Source organism: Lagenorhynchus albirostris, chromosome 17, assembly GCF_949774975.1.
Source record: "Lagenorhynchus albirostris chromosome 17, mLagAlb1.1, whole genome shotgun sequence".
Lineage (NCBI taxonomy): Eukaryota > Metazoa > Chordata > Mammalia > Artiodactyla > Delphinidae > Lagenorhynchus > Lagenorhynchus albirostris.
This window is the reverse complement of record NC_083111.1, coordinates 49,920,304-49,934,194: the sequence shown is the minus strand read 5'-3', so window position 1 is coordinate 49,934,194 and position 13,891 is coordinate 49,920,304.

Here is a 13,891-nt window from a genome sequence, read left to right as displayed (position 1 = left end):
CTCTGAGATGTGCAGGGCAAAGAAGCTGAGCTGGAGAGGGTTGGATCAGTTGCAGTGCTGACACAACCCCTGCCAACCTGAGTGGAGACAAGGCGTGTGTACCTTTTAACCCCCCTTATGTTTCCTTGAGGAACAAGACCTGTATAATGTAAGGGTGCACGTGGAAGTGAGGACAACCTGAAGATACCTGAACGATTAGGCCTCCCAGAAAAGGAACAAATCTCATGAGCTGGGAGATTGGCTGGGGGTCTCAGGCAATTCTAGATCCCGATGACCTTGTACCCCCTCAGCCCCTGAAGTTCATAGAATTCTACTAGTATAATGAGTCAGCTTTTTCCTGTCTCTCCTTGAACCTCTCCCACTGCGACAAACAACTACCTGTGGCATCTGGTCTCCACTTACTCATCACTTTGGTTGACTCAGGACTTCTGCTTACCTACCGTTTCTGTTATTCACCATCTTTCATGGCCCTTCTGCCCTATGAATTTGCCTTCATTCTCTAGGTTTCTTTTCAGAAATTCTGATGTGTTCAACGTAGTCTCCATTGTTCTGGTTGAACAAAATTCTTGCTCCACAACCTCATGGCTTATAGACTGTCTTTGGCACAATGGCCACGTCTGGTCTAGTCAGCCTCGGCCAGGAAGACAAACCAAGGTCACATGGTGCCAACGGGAACATATTTGCCTGATGAAATGCCTGGCTCCTTTCTTCAACAAGGAAGGAACGTGGCCTCTGAAAGAGGACCTTAGACTTTGCAGGCACCCTGAAGCTTGGGCTGTCCTCCACGGCAAGTTTCTCAAACTAGAAACTAAAACTAAGTAGGAAGAAATCATCTAAGACCTTCAAACTCAGAAAAGGGTTGAGTTTTAGTGCAGAAAGGACTTTGGCATTTGTCTGAGCATCAAAGGACCTTCTGAGGGCCAGGAACACAGACAAAACCAGACAATACCAAACCAAGCCACCTAGGACACCAGGAGGGAGGAAAGCCATACCTTGGTACCAACCTTACATTAGAATGAAGATCTCTGGGAGTTGAGTGAAGCCTGTTGATTACTTCTATCGGGATAGGAGGTAACAAAGCTATAATTCAGAGAATTTATTATTATTGAGTTGTCTGTTTTTTCCATATATTTTAAAATTCTCTTATTCCTCACTTTTTAGTCTTCATGTGTGAAAATTACAGCCTATCTTACCAATGGTGAGGGACAGACCAATGTAAGGGAAGAGAGATACACGCCCGGTGTGAGAGTTACAGGGAGAAGGGAAATCTCAGGACCTGTGTCCCTCATCCTAGAATTTGTTCTTTGGGGCTCTTATTTGTTTTGGGTTTCGTTACAGCCAAGTGTGGCCTATGGAGACATGACAACTAAATATACTATGGTATCCTGGATGCGATCCTGGAACAGAAAAAAGGCATTTGGTAAAAATGAAGTAAATCCAAATAAGCTATGGACTTTAGTTAATAATGTATCAATATCGGTCCATTATTGTAACAAACGTACAATATTCATGAAAGTGTTAATAATAGGGGAAACTTGGTTTGGAGGTGCTGGGGAGAGGCATATGAGAACTCCCTGCTTGAACTAGCTCCTCAATTTTTCTGTAATTCCAAAACTGTCCTAAAAAAATAAAGTCTCTCTATATTTTTTTAAAAGACCCATCCCTAGCAATACATAATTTAGACACTTATCCAGTTCACTTGAGTGGCGAGTGAGTCAGGACACTGTAAATACTTCTGTATAAGGATAAAAGATGAATTGTGCAACGAGGAGAGGATTGTGAGAGAAAACGTTAAGATCATCATTTGTTGGGCCACGACTTGACCTCGTCAACAATCAAGTATCCAAACTGTCATCCTTTACTCTTCAAAATGCAACCTTAACTTACTAACAGAAAAACGTAATCAGGAGAAACAGCAGGCTGTAATTCTAATGCCATAACTCTGTGCTTCAGATCCTCATGATGGGTTACTTAAAAAAATAAGAGTAGAACATGCCAAACAGGTGGTACTTCATGGAGGGCTGGAACACGACAGTGAGTTCCTCATAATGAGAAAGCTTCTAACAAAAGCCGTTTCAGACATAATCAGCTCAGGAAAGAAACTCGGCAGAACAGAATGAATATTCTAATTCAATTTATATTATTATATTGATGATGCAGTTATACAGTGCTTTTTTTCCACCAAGACTGTCAAGCATATCAGGCCAAGTTCTGCACAACGGAATTCAGAGTGTTGAAAAGGAGAGCTGCCCCGTAAAATTCCTCACCTTCAAAAGTCTTTAAGGAAACCCACAAAACCACATTTTGGGGTAGATATGACTCAGGAATTGCAGCTGCCTCAGGAGAAACGTTGATCAAGATTTTACTTCTCGTTTTATTCCAGCTGGTCCTTGAAAGAGAACTGCCGCCCCAGCTTCCCAGTTGCTGTGGCCAAGGATGAAAAAGTAAAAGCCCAGCTCGGTGCTGGACACGCTGGTGAGCCTCGCACAGAGGCTGAAGGTGACAGTGGTGTGTTGATGGCAGCCCATGCAGAGTCCATTCTGCCGCCCTGCCCTGCTGCTTGTTTCCGAGTACACTTTTCTGTCTTTATTAAGGTTATCCCAATTAATATAAGCTCTCTCCAATCCTAGGGTAAGAGGGATTCTTATTAAAAAAAAAATAAAACAATTTCACAGATGTTCTAAAAAAAGCCAGAAATGACATAGCGTCGGGCCACGAAGGAACAGGAGAGGGGGTGATAGTAAAGCTATGCCTTCCGTTGCCCAGTGGGTCTCTAGGTCTCTCAGCTCTGTTCCCCTCGGGCATCTGCCTTCCACCCCTTCCCTCTGTGCAGGCTGCCTCTCAGGCCTTATTGTGGGGCTGTCGGCTCTGCCACAGTTCAGCCTGTGTGTGACTTTGGCCGGTCCAGGGCTAACTCTGGATCCTGCTCTGCACGGCTTTTCGACTTAGACACTCACCACGTGGCTCTGCCTTTCAGTGTCTCAGTTCCAGGGCCCCGGGGAAATTTCCAGGATTGGGGGGGGGGGGTTCCACCTACCTCGTCCGGGGACTGAGGGTAAGGAGAAGTTGGTGGGGAGAGTAGGGTCCCTGAGAATGGAATGTGAGAAGGCAGGAAGTGATTGACTTATCAGGGTCCCCATCTCCCCTTTAAAACCTTATATTATTATGCTAATAACTTGCATTCCTTATATAAAAACAGAAAACTAAGGTAAGCAAACATATTTTTAAATCCATCTAATCCCAGATAGACTGTAAACGTTCTGGCACTACTTTTCAGAATTCTAAAAATTCTATATTTCTGTGTATGAATTCATATACATGTTAATATTTTTATAAACAAAAGCAAGACCACTTTCTACGCACCACTTTAAAATCTGCTTTTTCGGGCATCCCTGGTGGCGCAGTGGTTGAGAGTCCTCCTGCCGGTGCAGGGGACACGGGTTCGTGCCCTGGTGTGGGAGGATCCCACGTGCCGCGGAGCGGCTGGGCCCGTGCGCCATGACCTCTGAGCCTGCGCGTCCGGAGCCTGTGCTCCGCAACGGGAAAGGCCGCAACAGTGAGAGGCCCGCGTACCGCAAAAAAAAAAAAAAAATCTGCTTTTTCATTTAAAATTATATGTGAGTATGTTGAATATATATCCGTGCTCATGAATATAAATCAATAAATATCATTGTTAACTGCTGCATAATATTCACTTTATGGATATGCCATAATGCAAACGGCAACTTCTTGTTGATATTTAAGTTGTTTCCATTGTTTCCTTGTTATTAACAATAACACTGCAGTCAACATCCTTATATCCAGATGTCTGTACAGTCTCCTGAAACTTTCCTTAGTACACATTCTTTCAAGTGAATTTGTTTGGTTAGAAGACATACGACATGTGACCTGAGTATTTTGCACAAATGTGGCTCTGATGTACATTTCAATGGGTACTCTATCTATACGATGTACCAATTTCTCCATATCCTGAATACTACCTTTCTCTTTACCTCAGTTTCTCCTTAACCGGCTTATTTTTCCCCTAATCTGCCATCCATGTGGCAACTCCGTCTAAAGTCATATGGGTTATAGGTCCCTTTAGACAAAGGATACCGCATCTGTGACTCTCCGTGGCCAGATGTTTCATTTGAGAAAGGATTATTTTTAGTCTGAACTTTCTCTCTCTCACTGTTTTTGTAACTTGTTAAAATATTTGTATTGAGCATCTTTCTTTCCTTTCCTGGCTGAGATGAATCCAGAAGTATAGCTTTCCTTCTCTATCTAAAGCTGTCAAATATACCATTGCCAGGTTTAGCTTAGAGAATTTACTGAGTATTTATCTTTGGTCAAATAGCACAGGCATACCTGCTGAAAGAAATTGACAGCCTGGTAAATTATCTGAGGGTCTTATACTGAATCAGGCTTTGCCAAGATAGTATCTGCTTTTCGTTTAGGGGAAATACATTCATTCACCTACCCATTCACTTCCTTATTCATTTATCCATTCGTACTTCCCAAGGAGAATTAAGCTGTAAGTCTCTGGACTCTCTTAGGGGATACTTTTTGACAAAGTCATCTTCAGATAGATCTTTTAATGTTACATAGGTTACCAACAAGGACAAATGAGAAACAGGTATTTATGCAACAAATTCATGTGATCAATGACAAAATACTTTCATGATTTTTAATAAAAGCAAAACAAATATGAGAAAGCAAAAAAAAAAAAAAAGAATCAAAATCAACAGGAGCAACACATTTCTTTCTATTTTCTGAATCTTTACCTTTAACAGAATCCCAAATAATAGCTGCGAACAATCACTTCCAAAGGCCTTCAGGCTGCAGTTGAAAATGTCTTTGGTTGTTTACATAAAATGAATGATAATTACCCAGCAGAAAGGAAGAACAGTGGGCATCTGGGCAGAGAGAGAGAGAGAGAGAGAGAGAGAAGGAGGGAAGGAAGGAAGGAAGGGAGGGAAAAGAGAGAGGGAAAGGAAAGAATATAAGGCCAGAGAGAAGTGGAGAGGAAATAAACTAAAAAAGTTATACACAAAAGGATGAAAATTGCTGGTGGCTTATAAAAGCAAAGGAAAGAATATAGAAGAAGTGGAGACAGGAGCCAGCGCCAGAGCAAATCCTTTTATTAATAAGAGTTCTTTTAAAGGTTGCAAGTGATAAAAACTCGATGTGAAGAAGGATACACAAAGAGTGAAAGATTATTTGGAAGCATACTGATGTATTTCTAACCGAAGAAAGGATTAAAGAACCAGTCCATGCAGAGTTAAGCCTCCCGAACAATAGGAACTGGGGACTCAGAGCCACTAGGATTCTTGTAGTGTATCTCTTATCTTTGCTTTTCTCCGTGTATCACATGTATCTTATCCCACTGCAGACCATCTGATCCCATATAATAGAAAACATAACTGCCAAGAGTTGGCAAGCTTCCTACCCCAAGCCTCCCACAGCCTGAGAGAAACTCACTCTCCTTCCTCAATTCCAGTTAGGAAAATCCCAGGAATTATTTCGAGTTGCCCATTTTGGATAATCGGTGCACACCTGAACCATCCGCTGTGGTGAGATAGGTGATGTCAGGTAAGAACATGGCAGCTCCCTCTAGAACCGCATAGCTAGAGTGCAAGGAAAAGCAGTTCCCGAGAGAGTGGGATTGTTTCCAGAAGGCTTTGGACAGACAAACTAGCGTTGCTCACTACTGTTCTCAAAGCAGCATGATTCCAAACCATTTGGAAGCAGTTTAAAATGTTTTTTTTAATATTTATTTATTTATTTGGTTACACTGTGTCTTAGTTGTGTCAGGCGGGCTCCTCAGTTGCAGCACATGGGGCTCCTTAGTTGTGGCAGGCGGGCTTCTTATTTGTGGCTCCAGGACTCCTTAGTTGTGGCTTGCAAACTCTTAGTTGCAGCATGCATGTGGGATCTAGTTCCCTGACCAGGGATTGAACCCGGGCCCCCTACATTGGGAGCACGGAGTCTTATCCACTGCACCACCAGGGAAGTCCCTGGAAGCAGCTTAAGAGATAAGAGCAGATTATGGTAGCTTCCTTTCTCCCTAGAAAGTGTAAAACAAGTAGGCTCCTCCATGGGTCACCCCATCAGTGTCTGGTTTGAGGGCTCCATTTAATGCCTGGCAGATGCCTCCACAAAGCTGGCACAGTTTCAAGAAATACTGAGCACCCAGGAAGACAAGTTCCTCCAAGGCCAACATAAGTGTTTTCTTGTTCAAAAGCCTTTCACAACTCTCAAACTTTTGAAACAGATTCCTGAATACTACAGTTCATGAGCGAGCCACACCAGCAGAGGGCGCCTGTGAGGCGTGGAGGATTGGGGGAGGGGCACCATGGTTGCCGGGTAACTCCCTTGTATAGAGTTTATGCCAAAGCCCCAGGGAGTTACTCATGAAGAGATGAGGGAATGGGTAGGGAGTCAAGGAGACATTGGAAAGGAAGAGAACCAGCCTGTGAGTCAGGTCTTCGCTCTGAAACAAGAAGCCCTTGCTTTTGGTGACATGCCTCCAGGAGCATTTCACTTACCCTCAGAAAACACTATGCACCCGGGGTTTGGGGTTTTTTGTCTTTTTGTTTCTTTTTTTTCTCAGTCTCAGGCTAGGCTCTTGTTTCCCCTTCATTTACCTGTACTTTATGGGTAAGTAAAGTAAAAGATTTTGCTTCAAGGACATTCCAACTGTCTCTATTACCCAATTTTTAAAAAACAGACCATCATTCTAGTCCATCTGCCCTGCTGGATTATAAAGTCCATGAGAGCCAGGGATCTGTTCAATATCATTTGTACTACTCTCTCTTCTACCTTTCCAAGCTCTTGGTGAAGTGTGGCCAGGAAGGCTCAGTAAATATTTGTTCAATTGAATCAATATACAATCATATAATGCTTTGATGTAATAACAATGCCTACAATTAAAGGAGGCTTACAGCATATTGTCTATAGAAGATTTTTCTAGTTCACCCTTTCAGTTTTTCAATCTTATTCAATTCACTTCAACCAGTGTTTACTGAGGGGCTTACTCTATACAAATCATTGTACTAGACACCCACAATATAGGTTCAGTGAAATTACCGCTACATCTCCAAAAAGATGGGTGCTCATAAAGAAAAGTCAGACTGCTGCAGAAATAAGGAGTAGGCAGACTAAAATGTGACCACTATTTGCTGTCAGGATGTGGGGGATGAAGCTGACAGCTTCAAGCTGGCTGCAGCTCCCAGCCTCCTTCAGCAGCTCTTGCATCAAGAAATCCAACAGCTAAACCCAGTATTTTGCTGCTGCTCTTGTTGCTGTTTTAAGAACAAGTTGGTGAGTCAGAAGGGCCACGTTTTTTTTCTCCAGTGTGTTCTCCAGAGAAAGGCATGGAGAGTTACTCCATTTGAAGAGTCACAATTAATGCGGAGCCACTCCCTTAGATTAACTAGATTATTCAGGGACCGCTTTGCAGACCGCTTAAAACTCTGATGCACTTAACGGCACAGTTGGACGGTTAAGAGCATGGTCTACTTTTGTTTTGTTTTCCCTATGTCATTCCCTTTCTGGGAGTTGAAACATTCTTTTTCCATTGGGCCAAAGCCAGTTTTGTTTTGTTTTGTTTTTTAATTCAGTGTCATATGCGTTGCCAAAGAGGGAGTGCTTTCCCTTCCCTCCAGACAGGAGGCTCCCGATGTTGCAAAAACTTTCAGGGAAAAAGTAGCAAAGTCAATTCAAACCAGAAGCCTAAACATCCCAGAGCATCCAGCTTCAGAAATGCCATGAGATTGAATTTTTGCTTCTTAGCCATCCTGGGAATAAATGAGTATGACAAAGCTATGACATTAGGAGGAAAGATATAATATTCAATAGACCTATCACAGGTCTTTCAGCACCCTTACAGATGTGGGACCCAGGGAACAGTCACCAGAAATGTCACTCTGACCATATCTCATTTCTCAATTCTGCCGCTACGTCTCATGAAGGCCTGGCCTCTCTTTGCCTCAATTATATATTGATATAAAGGAACAAATAATTCCTGCATTATCTTCTCCTATCCTTCCATCAGAAAAAAAAAATATCAAATACCAGATAGCAGTTGAGATTTATGTATAAAAATATATTATATATATACATCTGTAAGTATTACGTATATTTGTGTGTATATATGTACTATGTATATATAACATATGCGTATGGGTATGTATGTATATAAATGTTTTCTTTCTCCGATTGGATTGTGGACTGCTAGAAGCCCCTAATTCAGGCCTCAAATACTTCATCCCTTCACACTATTCCTTGGCTTTTTTCCTTCACTTTCCTCCCTGCTCTCTAGCTCTCTAAGCTTTAGTCATAATGGCCGATTCTCAGCTCCTACGCCAGAACAGGATGCAGCTCTCCTCAGGGATTAACTACGCGCTTCTTTCCAACCGGGATGTCTTTCTTCCCACCCCCTGTCACCGACCTTTGCCTATTTACTACTCTGCTTCATCATTGCTTCATACCATTTCCTCAAGAATCTTCCTCTGGAGTCCCTCAGACTCTGTCTTGGTCTGTGAATTTCTTTGTACGTGCTTTCCTGAAATGTCTGTTGAGCCTTAGGCATGACACAACTCGAAAGCTTTAGTAAACTTGAGTCCACTGTGGTGCTTCTCAACTGTGGGCTTTCCCGTAAAGTGACCTGACTGATCCATTTTATTGGTCAACCCCAGATGTCAGCATCTTTCCGTAATCTGTCTGGACTGATCAGCTTCCCCAGAGAAGACTCTTCCAGGCTCCCGCCTAAAGGGCAAACACCTGGCTGCCAGTCTGGAAACCATTAGACCAAGACTAATGGATATTGCAGCACTTAGTATGTAAATATTCATTCGCTCCTCCTGTTTTCAGTAAGTTCCTGTATAGTTTCCTATTGCTAGTCCAACAAATTACCACCTAGTGGCTTGAAGGAATACAAGTGTATCCTCTTACAGTTACATAGTTCAGAATCTGAAAGGGTTTTACTGCAATAAAGTCAACATGGCAGGGGAATAAAGTTCCCCTGCCTTTTCCAGCTCCTGGAGGAACCCACATTCCTTGGCTTGTGGTCTCTTTCTCCGTCTTCAGAGCCAGGAATAGCAGTCAGGTCCTTCTCATGCTGCCGTCTCTCTGATCCTCCCTTTTCCGTCTCCCTCTTGTGCTTGTAAGGACTCTTGTGATTACATTGGGCCCACCCAGATAATCCAAGACAACTTCCAGCTGAAGGTCAGCTAATTAGCAACCTCCATTCCACCTACAATCTTAATTCCCTTTTGCCATTAATGTATTCTTGGTTCTGGAAATTAGGATGTGGTTCTCTCTGAAGGCCAGTATTTTGCCTACCACAGCACCTGAGTCTCCAACTGTGCCTAGGGTGTCAAGTCCAGAGACCCTTGGTTTTAACATCGTCATAAACTAGATCTCCTGTTTTCTCTACGATGGGATGTAAAGGTGGCGGCAGTTAACAACTAGGAAGACTGAGGAATAGGTTTTAAGGGCCTAACTACAGTACTTCTGAAAAAAGAATTTCAACATATCTTCCTGTTTTTATTTCTACCTTCACCCTCACACTTCTATAAATACAATACCTGGTATAAATGCCAGATATGCCAATTCCTGAGGCTTTAGAAGATTCCGTAGATTATACCAGTACATTGAGTTACTTCTTGACTTTGTCCACTACGAGCTTAGGATTTAACTTTCTCAGGTGTCTTTAAATCAATTGCCACTTGTGTTTTCTTTCCAGTTACTGTTCTCTTCTCTTCTGTTCTCTTTGTCCTTGTGGTAGATTGATTACAGAAGAACTTCTTTGCTAATTTTGCACTAACAACAATTTAAAATTGGATATAAACTAGCTCATCAAAAAATAGAGTAAAGCTTTCTAACATACTAGCAGTATATAGTTCACAGTTCAATGTTTCCATTCAAAACAGTAAGTATTAAATCCAAAATCTTAATTTATGTTTCCTACTATGTACAATGCCTGGCTTTGTTGGCATTTGTTTGCCTGGATTTTATTTTTATCAACTCTTCATCATCTGAATAGTTATTTACTTTTCAAGTTTGATCATAAAAGAAATTATTTGAAATATTGCAGTGAGTCATTCAGCAGAACAGGCCTTTCATATATTTCAGGGAAGATTGCTGTGTGTTTGACTCTGATTGTCAAATCAAAGCGGGATATAGTTCTAACCAATACAATAATTATTGTATCCCATCCTAATTATGAGGCCCAGGAATACAATCATCACTACATGGAAATTTTGAATATTTTTTCTGAGCACTTAGCTTTTTGTTAATGCGGTTACAATTAAATGTGCTTAATCTAGCCCTAAACTCAGTGATAATAGCTGATTCACAGCCTTTGTAGGCAACATAAAGGATTTCTGAGCCAATATACGGCAAACAATAAGAGTAAAAGAATGCAATCATCTTGTGACCTTGTTTACTAATGGATTTCGTGTTTCTCTTGCATTCACCAATGATCATTACCATTTCCTGGATAAAAGAAAATGCCAATGCCTTGGATGTAGCAACTTTACAGGAATGTATGAAAGACATACAATATGGAAAACTTATGGAAGAGCCAAGTCCCAGTGAGAATACATGCTAAAAGAAATGGTAAAGATAGGATATGATAAAAACCCAAAGAGGAAATCGATGAATAGTAATAAAACTCGTATTTTTTGAGAGCTTACCCCTTTCTATCTTCTCAACAATCCTATGAGGTATGTCTTATTATCTTCTTTTTATACACAAGGCAACTGAAAAATAGAGAGTTTGTGTAACATTCTTAATACTATATAGCTAGAAGAGGGTGAAGCTGGGACTTGTACCCAGGCAGTCTGCTTCCAGGGTCCAGGCTCTAAACCCCTACATACACTGATGATGATTCTACTCCAAAATGAAGTTGTATGCACGTTGCTTTCCATGGAATTTCATGTTCTGTAATCCAGCTGCCTCTGGTAACTCTAAAAATGCCCTACACGACCTAAAAATGATTATACTGGTGTGAATAGACATGTGTGTGGAATTATATCATCTTCTTTTAAAAATTCTGTCTGCTGATTCTTCTAAATTCTTCTTGTAGCCTGCTTTTCACCTTTTGCTTTTATCTGGCTTTATTTCTATTAAATACCTATGCTGGTGGTCTATTTAACTAATTAGTGAAAGAGTGACATACTTTCATGATTATTGCAGTTCTCATAGTCTCTTTTTTTTTGCTGTACGCGGGCCTCTCACTGTTGTGGCCTCTCCCGTTGCGGAGCACAGGCTCCGGACGCGCAGGCTCAGCGGCCATGGTTCACGTGCCCAGCCGCTCCGCGGCATGTGGGATCTTCCTGGACCGGGGCACGAACCCGTGTCCCCTGCATCGGCAGGCGGACTCTCAACCACTGTGCCACCAGGGAAGCCCCCATAGTCTCTTTTATGTTGTACAGGTGTGTAATCAATGCACTTTTTAATTCTATGGAATGTGGTCCTCCTCCTAATTACAGTAAATCGGTTGCACTAATCACTTTGAGCTGTTGGCCAACGTAGTTATAGATTTCTACCAGGTGTTCCACCAGAAGATAATCACTTAATGGTACAGAGTATTTCAACAGTGCTGAGTGTAAAACAAATCCAATGGTAAATCCAAAAGCTGGCTTCATAATTCATTCATTTATTTATTCATTCACTCAGAAAAATGCATTGTGCATTCTGTGCGTACCAGCCATTGAACTAAACATCGGGAAAATAAAAGGCATGATATGCACTCCCCTCTCTGCCTTCAAGCCTCTCGCAATTTAGTGGACATTATAATGAAATAAAGTATTTTATGACCCATGAGAAAAAAAGGATATATAAAATTTTCCACAAGAGCCCAAAGGAGTGAATGACTAAGTCCGCTTCGGAGTTATGAACTCAGAGTCAAAAAGGAGATAATGACACTTGAGCTAAACGTTGAAGAATTTGCCAGTTGTTCCTGGTGCAGGTCCCAGGAACATCAGCACATTTTATGTAGTTGACGCATGGGGTGCACACGGGGGAAGGGCTGGAGACAAGGCTGTGGGGTAGAGTCGATTTATATCGTGAAGGATCTTTTATCTTAGGAGACGAATTTAAACCCTTGTTCTTAATAACAGTAAAGAAATATGAAAACATTTTAATCAGATAAAATACCTAGCACATTGTCTTGTAATTTTCAGGGTACAAGTCTATCTCCCTCCCTAGACTTGTCACAAGGGCCTTCCCATCATAGGTGCTCCATAAAAGTTAAGTGAATCCTGAGTGGTTGGATTAATAAATTGATGGGGCTTTTTTGAAAGATGACTTGGTCAGCCATGCAAAACATAGTTTGATTAGGGTCAGTTAGAAGGCAAGGAGACCATTTAGAAAACTTGTATTTGTGCAGCTGTGACATAATGAGAGACTGAGCAAAACCACGACAATAATAAAAAACATGCCAAGCCACAAAAGCACTGTAGTGAAATGGGCCACCAGACACTACCAATGACCCTGAGAAATGCTATGAACAGGTGTGAGGACATCCTTCAGGCTGGGAATAATATCGTTCCAGTTACCCAGCTTACTGAGGGGAGGGCGCTTACCGCTTCTTCCACCACCTCCTTAATGTCCCATAATCTTGTTTGGGGCCAAGGCTGTCGGACCCTTCCTAAGTAAGTGAACTTCCTTGAACTTAAAACTGTGTCCCTTGATGTAACCCACATTTTCAGGAAACACTTTAGGTATAATCACATTGCTTTGATATGACATTTATCTGAGCTGTCAAAAATTCAAACTATGTCTTTTCTTGGTCTAACAACAGTGACTTCCAGTGGCAACAGTAATACTAAGCCAGAAGGCTTATAAATAAGAGAGAGGCTGAGACTTGTCAAACATGGAGAATGTAGGTGAGAAACTATAGTGAGGGCTTGGTGCACGTTTAAGTACCACGCTTTATAGCCGGAGCAGGAACCTTTGATGGCCCGAAGAGCTAAGGGATACACAAGACTATTGCAAAGCAAGTGCTTAGAGAATGTAATAGACCGATATTAAAAATCGTTACAGAAGGGAAACTACCCTCTTACCACAATACTATTAGGACTATCTATTTATACAGATGAATAGAAATTGTTCTTCACCTGATTCTTGGAAGCATCTTTTGGAACAAAAGCAGTAGAAACATTTTTTTAAAGCTGTGCTATTTTCACTCTCTAAAGTCCTTCCTATGGACTCAACTTGTTCTTGATGAAAAACGTTTCCTCCCCAAACTCAAACCAGGAATATAATCAACGATTTTCCTCATTGCCTGTATCCCCCATCATCTTTAGAAGCTCAAAGGGCCTCGAAGTCATACCATTACTAGGTAACTTGCCAGCGACAAGTGAAAATTATGAGTGGAAGAAATCAAATGCTAAGAAGTGAATGTCTTTCCATTTTAAGCACAAACATGATTAATTCTCACATCACATACTCATAAAGAAAAGCATGATCAACATTAGACCCGTATGCTGAGACAGAGGCAAATGACATTTGAAAAATCATCAAACTTGGAATGGAAAGAAGAAATCAAGGGAAAAGAGCTGGTCTTGGCAGGAGATGATGAGTTTGGCCTCAGGCAATGCTGGTTTTGAAGGAAGGAAAATACTCATATCTTGATAAATTGTCTTTCCTCATCCTCTATTTCATTTTAGATAAGAGTTTAACAAAATGCAGAATAAACATTAAAATGCTTTTATGTTTTTAGTTTGCATTTTAAGAAATTAAATAAACGAGAGTACTACAAAATAATTCCGTTCAGAATTGCGATTTTTTTGTAGAGGATTCTTGTGACAAAATTTCCATTTTATCGCTTGTTCTTAAGATCTACAGCTTGGTATTTCCCTCATCAGAACCACACTCTTGAAGAGTCACAGGAAACAAGAAA